The sequence below is a fragment of the Arvicanthis niloticus genome, chromosome 8 (genome assembly GCF_011762505.2).
Source record: "Arvicanthis niloticus isolate mArvNil1 chromosome 8, mArvNil1.pat.X, whole genome shotgun sequence".
Classification (NCBI taxonomy): domain Eukaryota; kingdom Metazoa; phylum Chordata; class Mammalia; order Rodentia; family Muridae; genus Arvicanthis; species Arvicanthis niloticus.
Window position 1 is genome coordinate 1950293 of NC_047665.1, and position 15976 is coordinate 1966268.

Genomic DNA, 15976 nt, shown 5'->3' on the forward strand with positions numbered 1-15976 from the left:
CAAACATAACATAGTGCTGCACACAAACTCATAAACATAGATATAATCAAAACTTAAAAAAAAAAATCCTTGAAAAAACAAGACAGTAGTTTTGGAATTTTGCCTGCAGGAGTTCTCTGACAGGCACGTTCAGGGCACCATCTCAGGGAGGCATCAGTCCATTCACTGTGGGTGCAGATGAGGGCACTGTATGAGCTGAAAATGGAAGGAGCTGTCCCACACTTGGAGGGACCAGGAAGAACAATGACATCGGGAAGGAGCTATAGTAAGGCCATGTCAGGCTTGCCCCTCCACTCTCCAGTCTCTGGACTCTGTGACCTGCTGCAAGCCCTTCTGTGTCTCACAACACATGGACACGTCATCAGTATAGACAAAAGTAGCACATCAGGCTGAGTTACTCTTAGTTAATTGTGTTGGCTGCGTCGCAAGTACCTTTCCTAGTCATATTGGGTCTGTCTCCCACTGGATTGCTTCTAAATGAAATCTCTGTGCACGGGTGTTCTAACATTAATTAACTTTCCTGTTCCAGCACCTGGCATGATGCTAGGAAAACCTTGGTGCCTGCTGTACATACTGTGTGCACACGTCTTACTCACTAGACCCTGGGAATCTCTCAGGAGTAGACCCTAGAGAACAGTGAGAAGCAACAGCACCCAGTTGCTCCACTCACTCAAGCAGGGTCCATCTGCTTCTTCGGAAACAACTACCAACACCCATTACTGCTAGTTATGGAGTGTCCTCCAAGAGGTCTTGTGAATGAGCCCCCAGGCATACTATGAGCCATGGGGAGCAGGCCCTCACCGAAGCCTCTGGTCACCCCAGTCTGGAACCTCTGGTAGGAACAATGCCACCCACATTTACCATCACACATAGGAATCCACCTCTAGACTTCACCTTGGCTTCACTCCTGGGGTTGCCTGAGTGGCAGGACTTAACTTCATGGAGAATATATCTGAGTGCCACGTGTCCTCAAGAAGTGGAGCTTTCTAACAGGCTGCCTGCTGGAAGATGAGATTAAGCTCTAGGTTGGAGAGATCTGAAAATAAAGGGCTTCAGCTGGACAGAAACCAGACTGTGAGGTTTTCGTGAACATGTAGGGCACTGCATACATTTCCAGATGCAGAGTCACCCTGCAGCATTTCTGGGCTCTGCAGTTAGTTGGATTTTCTGGGACATGTTCCTTCTGATCAGGGTCCTTTTTGTGTTATGGTTAATGTAACAGGATGAGAGAAACCACAGAGTACAAAAAGCTACAGAGGAGTAAGAGACTTTTCCACGGCCCCCATAAGCACTAGAAAAACACGCCTTTAGCAGAAACACATGCACTCAAAAGCTGGGGCGGGACTCTGGGACATCAAAGCCCCTCAGTTGTGGCACAGTCCACACACAGGATGGTTCCCCAGATAAGTGGGAGAGTCAAAAGACGGGTTACACGTGATGGTCTCGTTTGAACCAGGATGCGTGTGGCTCTGAAGGAACACAGGAGGACATGATCTAGGCAGGTCACAAAGCTTGGGTTCAATGCCCTGCCTTGCAAGAGACAGAGCTGTGTCTAAAGTACATGGCTAAGTTCGAGCAATCTGTCCTTAAAGCCTGACTCGTCTCAACTATAGTAACCCACAGTCCAGCTGCCACCATTGCCAGGTGTACACACAGAACAGGGCTCTCAGGCTCTGACGGATGGCAAGGCTGTAATCAGCAATTTCCTCTAGAGCTAAAAATAACAACCCAGTACTCTGGGCATGAGAAGCAGAAAATGCCTTGCATGGTGTCTGGGAGAAGAAAAGGGTTTCTTGGGTTTCATGACATTTATTTCTGAAACTAACGGGAGCAGAGGCGGAGAGACACACTCCCTTTGTTTCACTAAGAACTTCAGGTCAATGCCAGGAATCTACTAACTTCCAAAATAGTTAGGCCTCTTTGTCCATGCACAGCTCTGCTGAGCATGCAGGTTACCAGTACCTTCACAGCAGTGTGTCTCTCCACGCCGCCATGAGTCCACACTTCTTGTCCCCATCATATCCAGCCAAGTAGCCAAGAGAGAAAGCTGGTCAGCAAAGCCAGCCAGGCCAGATGATAGAATTAAAAAATGCCACAGCAAAGGCCAAGTGTCGGCTCTGCTTCTTTCAGGATTCAATTATGCTGCTTTGAAGTTTAAGCTATTTGCATTTTAATAAAAGCCAGAAAAGAGGACCCGGCTGTGTTACTGCACATTTCTTAGAAGTAAGTTGGCAGTATCCATTTCACTGCAGCCCTTAAAGTAAAACAGCAACAGCCCTATAGGTAATTGTTAACCAGGGGTTCGTCTTCCATGATTTCCATACTGTGACTACACACTAAACACACTCATTGCTGGGTGGCTCACAGAGCCCCCTCACATCTTGCAACAGATGTCAGCTCAATTCAAGTACCTACGGAAGAGGAAAAACAAGAAGGCTGCCCGGCTCCTCACAGTGATATCACTAAGGGAAAGTCACAGGCAAAGAGGGGATGAATCTGCAAGGCCTGCCTCCATCCCAGCCCTGCAGGATCCTCCCCAGGTTGCCTTGCATCCACAGACATCCAGTGCAGGACAAGGGATAATTTCACACACATCTGTCCAAGTCCCCAGAACTTCAGGATTACAGCTACAGCAAGTGCTGAACCCTAGTATTCATGGCCAGGCAAAGTACTTTCTATGAAAGCTACAGAACAAATCTTTCCCCAAAAGCAGAATTTTTGAAACATCATTGAATTTGATTAAATAATAAAAAGGAGCTTGAGAAAAACAGCTGAATGACCAGGCAACCATAATTTAAGTTTTCCCTTTTAAACCTTGCCCTATTTTTAAAATTTAAAATTTAAAATTGTCTAACAGACAATACTGCTTTGATAATGAAAAAAAAAAAAAAAAAAGAAAAAGGAAAAGGCCAAAATTCTTAATCTTAAGTTAATATGTTTGAACTCAGAAGCTAAGCATGGTGAACCCAATGAAAACATAGGACATACACCCCATCGAAATAAAGCTTTTGTGTAGAAACAGAGACCACACGGGCTGCCGCACCCTCAGTAATGAAGCCGGGGTGCCAGGGACCACTGTAAAGATGCTACATCTGCCAGCCAAGACTGAGAAAGGAGACAACCTGTGGCCCACTCGGACTCTGCAAGGAACCCTCTCTGGCATACAGAGCCGAAACAGAAACCCTGCCTAAAAACCACAGTGAGGTGAAAGCCTGAGAGCTATCCTCTGATTTCCATACCAGTACTGTGGCACATGCACCTCCCCTTACTGTGATAAGGAAAGAAGAGGGAGGGGAAGAAAGGGAGGAGATACAGAGACACAGTGGCGGCTGCACAACTCTGCTTTTCCACTACAGGTTGCCTGAAGGCAAGTTCAGAGACCAGGAGCCAGGGGAAAGCGTGAGTCTCCATCGGAGAATCAATCTGCAGCAAGTGGGTCACTTGTGGTGGCAGACAGAGCTCTACCATGTGGAGCTTGGGTCTCCTGCATCATCCTCCAAGACCTCCCCCTCCTCCAAGGCCTTCCCATCTTCCAAGCCCTCCCCATTACCCACAGAAACTTCTCCCACACAAAGACTAAGTGCTATGGTCTAAAACCTGTGGGAACCTGGAGCCAGCGCCTCACTTTTAAAACTAGCTTGGAATGAAAACTCGTAGAAAACCTAATGCACATAGTACACGCACGTGGGTGAGGAAGCCTTAGCACAATGTCCCACCTGAAATACAAAGGTGGGTTACAGTACGCGCCATGTGGATGCCTTTACTGGCAGGCTGAAGTCTGCAACCCACAAAGGCACAGCAATGCAGTGTTGATTTACCTGCAGGAACACGCAGCTAATGACACAAACTACAGCAGGTGTATAACTCAGTTACCCAGATGCCACAAAGGAATCCTGTGAACCTTTCTGAAACTACAGCAAACTCTTGGGAACATTCAACAGAACGCCTGCTTTCCAGGTTGCCTTGGCTGCCACCTTGTTGAGAACATGAGCACAAGGTAAAAACACGCACAACAGGTGCCGAGACGGCACGTTGGGAGGTCTCACAGTACAACTAACTCTGCTGGACTGAAAGACGTTTCCAGCAGTCCTTCCAGACTCTGTCTACACAGGCCTGGAGGCATACTTAACCGTGACAGCCACATCAACCCATCAAGATTCATGATGAACGGCCATATAACACAATGTACATCTGGAGCCAAAACCATTCATCTGAGCTGATCAGCTGTCTGATCAGACATCAGTGCCTGAGAGTCAGCTCAGCACTGTCCCTGTCACAGACCTCAGCACTGGGGAGCTGCGAGTCAGCTTCCTTCCCTTCCTCTCAGGAGGACATGTGCTCTCTCTCTCTCTCTCTAGCCACTGCTAAAGCTGTCTTTTGGACAAGCACGTATTCTCAAAACAGTGCACAGCCAGTGTTCTAGGTTCCTACTTCCAGTCCACGTGGTGGGGAGTCTGCCTAGGACCGAAGGGCTACTTTCCCAGCATCCCCAAGACACACTCCACTCTGAGCACGACACCTACAAATTCTCAACGGAGCAAGCAGTGTGAGTGACCCGACATGCCAAGAATGCCACACAGCTTGCAGGACTCCAGACAGGCCAGTGGCAACAGCCCCATGTTCATGGAAACAACAGATACATTCCTAATAAGGGAAACAGCAGATACATTCCTAATTAAGAATCTCAAAGAGTTCCCCAATTCTATCAGTTAGGAACTAATGGGGCTCACCAGATTCATCCAAGCCTGCTTCATATTAAAATGATGTACATAAGAAGAAGCACAAGCCAGCAAGCGTTACATGGAGTCACAGAGAAACTGAAAAAAAAAAAAAGGATTTAAGATACAAAAATCACTTTCTCAATATAAATCAACGTACTGGGTGTCTCACACACACACACACACACACAACTCCTTCTCCCACTCTGAACTCTTAACACTTAACTATCTTGAAGTTGCTAAAGTGCCACGTGCAGGACTGATGGCAGAACAAAGACACAGAGGGGACAGGGCAGCAAGGACGACAATTTCAGTGAGCACGTGCAAAACAATGTCTGTGTCCTTGGCACGTATCCAAAGTACTGGAAAACTTAGGTCTCTGCAGAAGCCACGAGTCCTTCAGCGGCATCACTCATGCTGGCCTCAAGTGGGAAACAACCAAACTGACGACTAGAACAGAGCTAGATAAGATGTGGTCCATCCATACAGTAGACTACTACTCAGGAATGAGAAGGAACAAGTTATAATCCTAGAGACATGCCACATGATGGAAGGCAAATGGAGTAGCACACATTTGCTCTACACATAGTAGTTGAAATGGAGCAGCACGCATAGGTATCTACATGTCATACAGTTAATTCCACTGTTATAAAATACCCAGAAAATACAAATCTACAAAAAGGAAGACTGCTCAATTCCTGTGACAGGGAAGACGGGTGTGCCTTTAAAAATGACCACTAACCCTCACTGAGGGTCTCTGAGGGTGATAAACAAATTCTAAAACTGGATCTTAGTGATGCTTGTACAACTAATTCAATAAAAAAAAATCACTGAATTGCCTATGGTATATAAATTATGCTGCAAGGCTGTCAAAAACACAGGCGTGCATACAGAGCCTGCAGCTGGAACCCTGGGCAGCTGCGGAGCATTGGGTCTGTACTGCGTGGCTTTTACTTTCCTGACTCTGGGGTGGAAAAGATTACATCAGCCCATCAGCATCAGGAGAACTCAGAAATCTGCTCTTCAATTTCCTCCTGGATAATAGAGGAGTGTGGGGGAGACAGAGGCATGCAGAGGAGCAAGCAAGTCTGTTCCTTCTTCATTACAGAGTTCAAGCCAGGTCACAGCCCTATTAGACAGGAACCGGCTGGGCCCAGTCAGTACTGTGCCCTGCCAGCGGGCCTGGAAACTGCAGAGCCCACCACACCAACCACATGGGACTTTTACTAAAAGGTGGCGGCAGGTACTGAACAGTAAGGAAATGAAAAACTGGTGACGTCCCTACGTTTAATTCATATACCCTAAAACAAACACAAGCCTTTGACCTTCCAAATCTCTAAGTTAGGCTGCGCATGTTAAAAATCAATATCAACTTAATAATTACCCTTAATGAAAACATCAATCTGGTAAGCAGAGTGTGCAGTGACCTGGGACGCCCTAGCTCGTCGTCCCCTCCCATCCTGAAAAACCTGACATTTCTCAAGCACTGACTGAACTCCCAGCTATAACCTGAAGAGGCCCGGCAGACAGTATACAAGCTCCTTTGCAGAGCCCTGTACTGTTGGACACAGTAAAGGGCTAACAGGACTTAAAAAGGAGAGGCCAAGAGGACATGGGAGACATGGAGTAAGGATGATCTAGTGACACAGCACCACCAGGCCACCCACAGTCCTTGCCGCCCGCCCAGTGTGTATAAGGTCCCAGTCAGAAGCGCACCATCACCTGCACGCTCAGAAGGTAAGCACCTTAGGGCTGTAATTCCCACAGGGGTGTGGAAAGGGAAGGGAAATAATACAAAGTACATGAAAAGATGACCAAACTGATAGAAATGGGGTGACGGTATTTTTAGTTGCAGCTAATTTGGACAAAGATCCATTTGATGACAAACAGATTGCTGTGGAAACAAACAGTCAGGAAATAGGAAACGCTCTATGCATCTCCTTTCCCACTAATCCCAGGAGAGTTCCTTTTATTCTGAGAAAAAAGTAATAAAATTGTCCCGACTGCCAATATCCCCACTACTGAGAGTTACTCTGGCCTTACTGGCTGGTGGTACTGTGTGCACAGGCCCAGAACATGCACATGCCCTGGTCTGTGCAACCAGGAGTCAACAGGGGTACACGGACACCACTGGGAACTGCTGTTGCCATCAGTTGGGTGTCACTTCCTTTGGCCCATGAAATCCCTAGTCCTTCCTTCTACTGATGGGAGGAAATGGGGAGAATGTTCCAGAGGCCTCCGCCCTTCCCCTAATGGAGTCTGCGGGGCAGTGACAGCTCTCTGGCAGCAGCATTAGACTGCTCTAAGAATGCCGAGGGCTGTTAGATACAGATATGGGTGGTGTCTTCTTGTGGCTCATGCCTAGCTTGTCCGTCTTGCTCACTTCTGTCTTCTTTCTGGACTCTGCATGTTAACTTCAGAGAGAAGATGGGATCTGCGAGGACAGACTACAACCTGCCAACACCGCTCCTGCTAGTAATGCAACATTTGACGTGAAAATTGTCCTACATAAAAAATAATTTCTTCCCCCATAAAAAATTCAAGAATGCTCATAATCCAGAGGGCATGGGAGTTTCAATCCTTAGCAATTAGGAAGCCACAGTCAGTCCACTGGGCTTTTTCCAAGGACCCTTTTAACTACTTGAAAATGACAGCTGATTACCAAGTAACAGTGTGGCTCACCTATAAAACCCTTCTAAAATGTATCGATCCTCAATTACATAAGCAAGGCCATTCTGAGAAGCCTTTTTAATCATGCATAGCCCATTACTCATAGCTGAGACACACACAGCCCATTTCTTTAGCATCTAAGTGGGTTTCTGCTAGTAAGTCTGAGCTTAGGGAAACATATTAACTATTCTAGGTGAATTCTACCTGAGAATCACAGTTATTGTAAAATCTGCCCTCTATCATGGAGTGGAGGAGAGCACAGCACTTGTCTTGAAAGCTGCCCTAGCTTCTTCTGTGCTTAGGACAACAGCAGGTACTACACTTGTGGCCTGCTAGACCTTGCAAAATGAGCTTAGTTGAGACCTCATCCCAAAGCAGTAAAACAGCTCTAGTGGCTTCCACCAAAATCCCCTGGGAGGAGCCAGTGGAACCCCAGAGAATTCTGCTGTTTTCTGAAGACAGGGTTTCAGGTAGAGCGGGCTGGTCTCAAACTCCTTATGTGGCTGAGGATGATGACCTTGAAATTCTGATCATCCTGGCCCCATTTTCTAAGTACTGGGGTTACAGGAAAGGCATAGACCCAGGACCAACATCTAAGTGAGACTGGAAAGCGTGCTGCTTACACTACTCCGATTCATCTAGTTGGTACCTGCCAGAGCAGTGTCTATGCAGTTACATGCAAGTTAACCCTGGGGACATTCCAACTGGCTCGCAGACACCACAGCAGTACTGCAAACACCCCAGTGGCCTCTGTACTACAGCTGCCATTCCTTATCTATCCTCAGCTCTAGGGCTCCTGTCCTCTTAATTTAAAAGATAAATGACTGTAAAGCCGGCAAACTAGAAGGCCATCTCTGATAGCATTAGTGCCATGGTTTGCAAGCAATGACCCACAGGCAGCATTCTGAGGCTGCTGTAGGCTTGAGTGGCCAAGAGAAAAAACTGAAATGTGAGATTTCATTCCACCTGTGTGATTCCATACCCCAGTGTTGAGGACTCTAAGAAGAGAGGAAAATGTCAGATCTCAGCTTAATTGAGCTGCTGACCACAGCATCACTCTGTTCTCAGGAAACCACAGGTTCTGGGAAGAGAACCGAACAGCCCAACCACAGTTAGCATGACTAAGAAAACCAAAGTAAAATAAAGGAGTGGGAAGTACAATGTCCTTCCCAAATGGGAGCTTTGACTGAACTACTGTTGAAGCAGCTTCTGTCTTATTTCTAGATAATGCCCTAAGATACATTATAGCAGGATCCTAAGATACATCATAGCAGGCTATCTACAAACCAAGGAAACAGTAGGCTTGCTAATAATGGTTATCATAACAAAGCCCCAGCACGATCTGCTTCTTCCCTAATCTTCATGCAAATGCTGTAATACATGAAACCTACACAGAGGTACTTTCTATACCAGCCTGTGACCTCAAAATGGGCTCTACATAGGAAGCAAGTGGCCCCTCAATGGACCATACTGCCAGTGACTTAGCATTGCACACAGGCAGTTCCACTAAGGCTTGGTGAGTCAAAGTCAGATGCAAACTGTCAGTTCTGGGAACAGTATCTGCAGCGTCAATCCAAGACAGTAGGCTGGCCACAAAGCAGGCCCCGGCCCAAGCCAACAAAGTTAGGTGGTTCTGCATGTATTCCACATACACATGCTTCTAGGCCCACATGTCTAACCTATGTGCATACACTACAACCTGAATTCTCTATTACTGGATATGCCCAAATCAATCAATCAGGTTTGTCTTCTAACAGTCTAGTGTTTGCTCATGAGGCCATGCTTTTACTGACTATTGACGATATCCCCAAGCATCAGATGCAAGGCATACTGGGCTCTCAGAGCCAGGATGACCTGGCACCTTCCCTCCAGTATCTTTTATTCTGTTGAAGGAAGAAAAGGAGGGAGAGGAAGCCTTTAGGAGTCTGATCAGCTCAGTCCCCACTCTCCAACCACTTAGAGCTCTGTCCTTCTGTGTCTACCAGCAGCTTTTCCCCTAACTGTCTCCTCATTCTGCTCTCTGGTAGTCCATAGTTCTAAGGCACCAAACCTGTGCATTCCGTGTAGACCATTAACTTTATCACTAAAGTTTTAGAGATGGTCTGATTTACCCTACAAGCAAAGTCCAACAAATTGTAAGAAACTTTCACAGGCTCGCGTATCATATGGTAAAGTGCCTCCCTAGAACATTCAAGGCGTTGAATACCACACAGAAAGAAAAAAAATTTCCCTAGCTAAATTTACAACTAATCAAGGTATGAACATGTACCAACATGGAAGCATTACAGAAAAAAACTAGGAAACATATCCACTAAAAATATTTGAAGACCGCAGGGAAGGCAGTAGGGTGGAGTCAGTCTGCATTCCAACATAAGATGGCTACTTATGTTTGATTCAACACACACACACACACACACACACACACACTATACCACACAGTATACCACACAGTATACACAAATACACACACCACACACACACAGCACATATAAACACACACACCACACATGCATGCACACACAAATAACACATACACACTTTTATGCCACAGTTCTTTGGTCTGTGACAAACATCACAGAAACGTCCAGTAATCTGTACCCTACAAACACACCACTTTAATGTCTTCTGAAGATGCCTGGCTATTGCAGCAGCAATCTGTCCTGTCCGTTCTTCGATGGTGAGCCAGTGCACTCTGTCCCTGTGCATTCCTAAGCAGGTTACAGCATAAGGCTTCCCTTCGGGATGGCCTTATAGGGGTGCACTAGATTCCTTTCCTGTCTCCTCAGTCACCAGGACCCATACTCAGCCTGCCCAGCCTCACACTTCAGTTGTCATCATCCAGAACCCTAAACTGATCTGCCTCCACCCACATGGGGGTTACAAATGACTGGAAAATTCAATAGAAAGGAGGCACAGGAGAATCAGGCCACCACATAGCCCAGGAATTAAACCCAAGAGCAGGCAGGTCTCGTACTGTGTCTGGCCTGGAGAAGCTGTAAGCTCTTTCCTCACTGCCCATTCCTTAAGCCAAGTGGCAGTTGGCAGTCGCCTCCCTCTCTTCTCACGAGGCCCATACACAAACGGTGCTGGGATCTCAGTAATTGTTACAACAGAACAGAGCTTATTCCTCAAGTTGCTTGATTTATGGCTTTTCCAGTTGTTTTTGACAGCTTCCTGCTGGTGATGATTTTATTTTGTGAACTTGCCTCAACTCTGTAGTCTTCCTAATGCTACAGCGTAATACATGGTGAGATTTCCGCGGTCCAAACACTAGTTCTCTTTAACACTCTGAATCTCAATATGACCAAGAGCATCCAGGGGAAATAGCAATCTCATAGACAACAAGAGTTCACTTTTTGTAATACAATAAATTAAAACATGACACACTTCTGCTCTATGAAAGGTAAGGAGCTGGGATCTTCCCTTTTTCTGGCCTCGCAGGAGCTAAGCGCTGCTAACTGTATATGCTCCAAGTGCCCACAGAGTGCCTGAAAACTGAAAGAGCCTGGGTGAAGAGACTATGGCAACGACCTACCCAGTGTAAACAATGACTGTGGATCCACCTGAAATGCAGGTTTGATAGAAGACAAACCCATCAACATTATGAAAATGTTTCAGACATCAGACTGGAAGAGAGGTGGCCTTTCACCTGGTAGATACAGCAGGGTGAAGAGAGACACAGGGAAGGCCGCTACTGCTCTGAAACGATGGTTTCCCAGAGTCAGGTCTGGAGATGGGCAGGCTACATCTGCTGCTGGCAGAGAAGACAGATGGGAGCAGCCAAGGCTGAGTTTATTTCTCAGACTATAAGTATGTTTGATGGTGTGTTCGCTCTCAGCACACAGAGGGGAGAGTCCCAATTTACATGCCTGGGGACTATCAATCTTGCTCACCATTTTTGAGAAGGGGCCTTAAAATGCATTAAGTATTTAGTGAAAGCCAGGTGCATATAGCAGGTCATCTGTCTAATTCCCAGTAGGCTTAAAAGGGGCACATACCTAATCTTTCTACGAGATGACATGGGGTCCCTAATCTCCGCACGGCTGGGCTTGGCCCATAGTCTAAGGAACACAGCAGAGGGACAAGAGGAAGCTCTCTCCAGGATGCAGGGTGCTGCATCAGATGGCACTCCACATAGGGTGAGTGAGGGTGGCGCATCTTTAGAAGACAGAAAGGAAGTCACACCAAAGAATGTTTTGAGGACACAAAGGGGTCTAGGGCACAAGAGCCCTGCATCAGAGAGAAAGCAGGCTGCTACAAGCCTTGAAGGTGTGGTAGCTCAATTGGGGAGACACCCAGATTTCCAACTGGAGGCACAGGCAAGGGGGTTAGGGACTCTAGAGATCATCCTCACTGCTGCTGGGGATGTGAAACAGAAACCTGTAAAGTCAGCTAGGCAAGCACCTGCCGTGGGCAGAACCACTCTAGCCCAGAGTGCCCCGCAAAGAAAAGCAAAACACCTACACTAGGGCAGCTTCCTGTGGATCAGTGATACAGTATTCATAACATAAAAATGGCAAATGTGTCTAACAACTTGTAAATGGATAAACAAAATGTAGTAAGTCTAGCTATGGAATATCACTGCAACAGAAAGAAAAAAACAAACTCAAAAGGAGCAAACTGCTGACACACACAGAAATGACGGCAGAGCCCCAAACTTGGGAAGACACTTAATCTGCCTGTGTGTCAGACTGCAATGGAGTTTCTAGAAAAGGCAAGCTACGAAGTCAGAAATCGTAGAACCAGGAACAGGAACAGACCAGAAATCGACATAAGAACTCTAGATGACAAGAGACATCTGAAATTGGACTGCAGACTTCACAGCAAGCATCGGCCTGGCATGCTTGAGACCAGGGCTCCTCTCTCTCTCAAAGTTGGTCATGATGGTCACACAGTTATACAAGTTTCTTATAATGCAAAATACTGTGCACATGTGAATTTTATGTACGGCATGTAAGATCTACCCAGCTCATTAGTCATTAAGAGACACAGGGCTGTGCTTTGTGGGCTCTGGGGCAGCCAGTATCATCCTTCCTCACATTAGAAAGAGATGTGAGCTGTACCTTCAATACCGAACAAGAATATGATAGTTAGGGCGGCAAATAAAGACCACACTGCATGTCTATTTCCAGATTCCTTCTGTGGCGCTGGGCTAAGGTCCCCTCCCCTGTATAGCCTTTTCCTGGACAACACACCAACAGTGGGAACTGCAGCTGTAGACTCATAGTAAGTTTTGAGTCCTGCTACCTTGTGAGCAGAAACAGAAGAAAAATAAAAGCATACATATATTTTTTTTTTCAGCGATCATTTCCCCCCATTCTACATGGCTTCTTGGTAGTATGAGCTAATTCAGTTTGCTTCCCTCCTTTTACATATATAAAAATCAGAATTTTTCCATATGTCTATTTAGAGTCCAAGGGCTGAGAAGTCAACACTTCAATTTGTGGATACATGAGATACTGAGACGCACAGGATCTGTCATGCCCGTTTTCTTTGTATCGTCAAAGAGGCAGGAACTTAAAAACAAACCAACAGAACTTCAAAAAATAAAAGATCCCATTTTAACTGTGGTGCTGGGAACATTAGATGTTTTCCCAGTGCCAGGATACAGTATCCAAAAAAACTCACAAGAGACTGAGAGTTGGGAAAACTCTCAAACTATGAATCACCATCCCCAACACTGAAACATTTTACTTCTTACTTTATCTTGAAACCAAATGTTTAAAGGGAAGAAAACAGAAACCCAAGCAGAGAAAAGAAGAGGCGGGTGAGCTGGATGGAGGAGACGGGAACCACCCACACCCGGTGTGGCCTATACCGGTGAGTTGTGAGCAGAAAACAGATGCCAATTTCACACTTTATCTGTCCAGAACGACCATCTGAACGTCAACTGAAAAAAAAATCATGGTCCCCTCAATTCTACAAAATAGCCAGAGTTGAATGAGTGTTTAAACGCATTAGTGTCCTGCTATCAGCCTGGAGGAGACCCACAGCCACTGCCAACCTACTGTGCTCGTCCTGCACCTGTGACAGGGACCTCCCTAGCTTTGTTTTCCAGTCTGCTTTCTCTAAGTGCTTCTTATAATCTTACTCCTTGTTTGTGGTTTTGTATGTCATGGATATGAAATAAAGTTAGTAATGAAGTTGCCAAAATCAACAGAATTTGGTAAATAGTGATTCAGAGATGAGGCCACCCTGGCCCAGGATCTCTTCATCTTCCTGACTATTAAGTGTTGGCAGAACGCAGGTGACGGGTTTCAGTCTCACTTGTAAAACCTGAGGGGATATATTATAAGAATGGTATTCTCAAGTAAGAAGACCATCACCGCTCACACGCAAATGAATCAAAGCCATCCCTGTCTGTGCCTATGAATCAGACAAAAGTATTAATACAGATCCAGTTAACTCAGTTACTCCATTTCCCACCATAACTTCCAGCCCATGTGTGCGAAAAGTTGTCATCAAAAAAAGGTTCAGGTATGAAACAGGAGTGGGATATCCTCGGGTAAAACGCATCGCACAGTGGAAGCCTTTGCTTCTGCTGTGTGGTTTGGGTTATTTCTTGCATATTGCTTTGTAAGTGACAGTTGGTGTGTCCTGGGTTGTACCATTCCATAGCCAGAAACTACAGCTCATGTTTCCTTGGCATTACCCAGCAGTTTTTGACAGAGGGCTTGTTGTATAACAAATTCAAGACAGTGTTCTAAACTGGCTGACTTGAGTTCTCTATGTTTCTCGTCACTGAGGAATAGGTAACTGTTTTGCTGTTTATTTTTCTGTGAACATGCAGCTGAGAACATATAAATTCAGGATTTTGTGAGAGTAAAACAGAACAGAGATGAAGTTTTCCAGCTGAGAGCCTTCAGAAAGCATCCTGCTCCTAAGTCACCTTCCATGAGTGGCACCCAGAGCCCTCTCCTCTCCCCACACAGAGCTGGAGCCACCCATATCTCAGTCAGCTCAGGTCTACCTGTAACAGTTTCTACATTTCAAACATCCTAAGCACAGAGTCTAGAAAGGACATCAGAACAATAGATTCAAAATGTGTCATGTATCACGTCATTTGGTTTTAAGTCTATTCAATGAAAAGTAAAAAAACTTACAAACCAGAAAAATTAAGCTCCAAGGCCACGTGGCAACTGTGGGAAGTGACCCACAACAATCCATTTTACAGTGAAACTTCTGGAATATAAAAATCCAGACACTCAGAAAGGAAAACAAAACCAACGAAACACTAGGTCACTCTGAAGAAAAGAAATGAGACCAAATAAATAACTACAAGTGAAGTTTAAGGACAAACTTACAACCGCACAGCATGATTCAGTACTGTCACCAGAACCCTTCCTGAGAAGCAGACACCAGAATCAGCCTCCACATATGGAAAAGAAGAGCTACCACCTGAGGGCGACCTTGAAGGTGGAAAGGGTGTTGGTGTATGTACTCCCTAGAAGGACAGTGCACCCTGTTGACAATGCCCACACGTGGGCAATGTGAAATTACAGGAAAAACAGCTTCTTCACCGTTCAGATGTATTTACTTGGAAGTAAAAGGATATTTGGAGTCACATGATCAAGGGTGAAGGAACAGAAACGGTGTCTAATTTCCTTCCTGCTCATATCACACAATCAATAAAGAAAGAAAGAAGGGTGTTTATAAAAAGTACCCTGGAGAGCCAAACCAGACATTTCCCTAAATCCCCCGAAAACCAACAGAACCGACTGACTAGTTCATATGAAAATGAAACTGCGGTAGGATTTTCACAAACCGGCCTGAGAAGTAAAGAGGTTCTCAGAGGGAAACAAACCCAGGGGCCATCATCAGACCCAGCCTCAAGTCCTCCCTACTCCAACCCCCTTCTACAAGACACTAAAGAGATCTTCTCCAGGAAAGCCAGGGAATCTTTACCCATGATATTTTCATAGATAACCAGTAATTTAGAACAAAATAAATAGCACACTTAAACAAAATGGTAAAAAGGTTTTGTTTTGGCTTTTTTTATATATATAATTTTTTTTAATTGTAGCATCACGGAGGATTGTAAAAGTAAATACCACTTGTGAGCTTCATTGTCTAATCAATGCCACAAATACTTGTGAGGCCACATGTGGTCTTCTCTGAGTGCTGGGCTCTCAAGGTTGAATACATATCAGATACACATTGGCTGGCTTCTAGGCGGAATACACTCAAGTGTCTGCCTGCCATAACACATAATTAATGGAAACAATGACAGGTCCTAACCCAAGGTGACACCAGTAGGTGCTACTAAAAATAACACATCTTATTAGTGCCATATGAGCACAGGCACAAAACAGCAGCTCATTAAAATGCCTGAGATGTGAGTGCGTGCCAAGGAAAGCATTCTGTCACAGGAATGAAATTAACGCTGCCTATAAAACTAACTAAAAAGCCACAAGAATGCTCTTCTTCCACCTCCCTTTTCCACTCTTATGTTTTATATGAAAATAGCTTTCATCTTTCGGTGCGGGGAAGAATTGGTGGTGGCTGGCGTCAAACGCACTAAAATCAACACAAGTGTAATTATCTGCACTTTCAAGTGTTTTCAAAATCCACGCTGGTGGAGATCTCCT

General features: G+C 45.5%; 1 protein-coding gene and 1 long non-coding RNA gene across 12 annotated transcripts in view; one reads left to right on the forward strand and one right to left on the reverse strand.

Annotated features, from left to right (window-relative positions):
• Aopep (aminopeptidase O (putative)) overlaps window positions 1-15976 on the reverse strand; it is a 305721-nt gene that overhangs the window by 37103 nt on the left and 252642 nt on the right. For 2 of the 11 annotated variants that reach the window (XR_013111998.1, XR_013111997.1), the window contains exon 15: window positions 4731-4817. The exons of the other annotated variants lie outside the window; for them this stretch is intronic. The gene's annotated coding sequence lies outside the window, so the exon portion shown is untranslated. The remainder of the gene's footprint in view (window positions 1-4730; window positions 4818-15976) is intronic. 11 annotated transcript variants of the gene reach the window in all.
• On the forward strand, window positions 6162-7277 carry LOC143443228 (uncharacterized). Its single transcript, XR_013111993.1, has 2 exons — window positions 6162-6455; window positions 7139-7277. It is a non-coding gene; the product is annotated as an uncharacterized LOC143443228 (long non-coding RNA).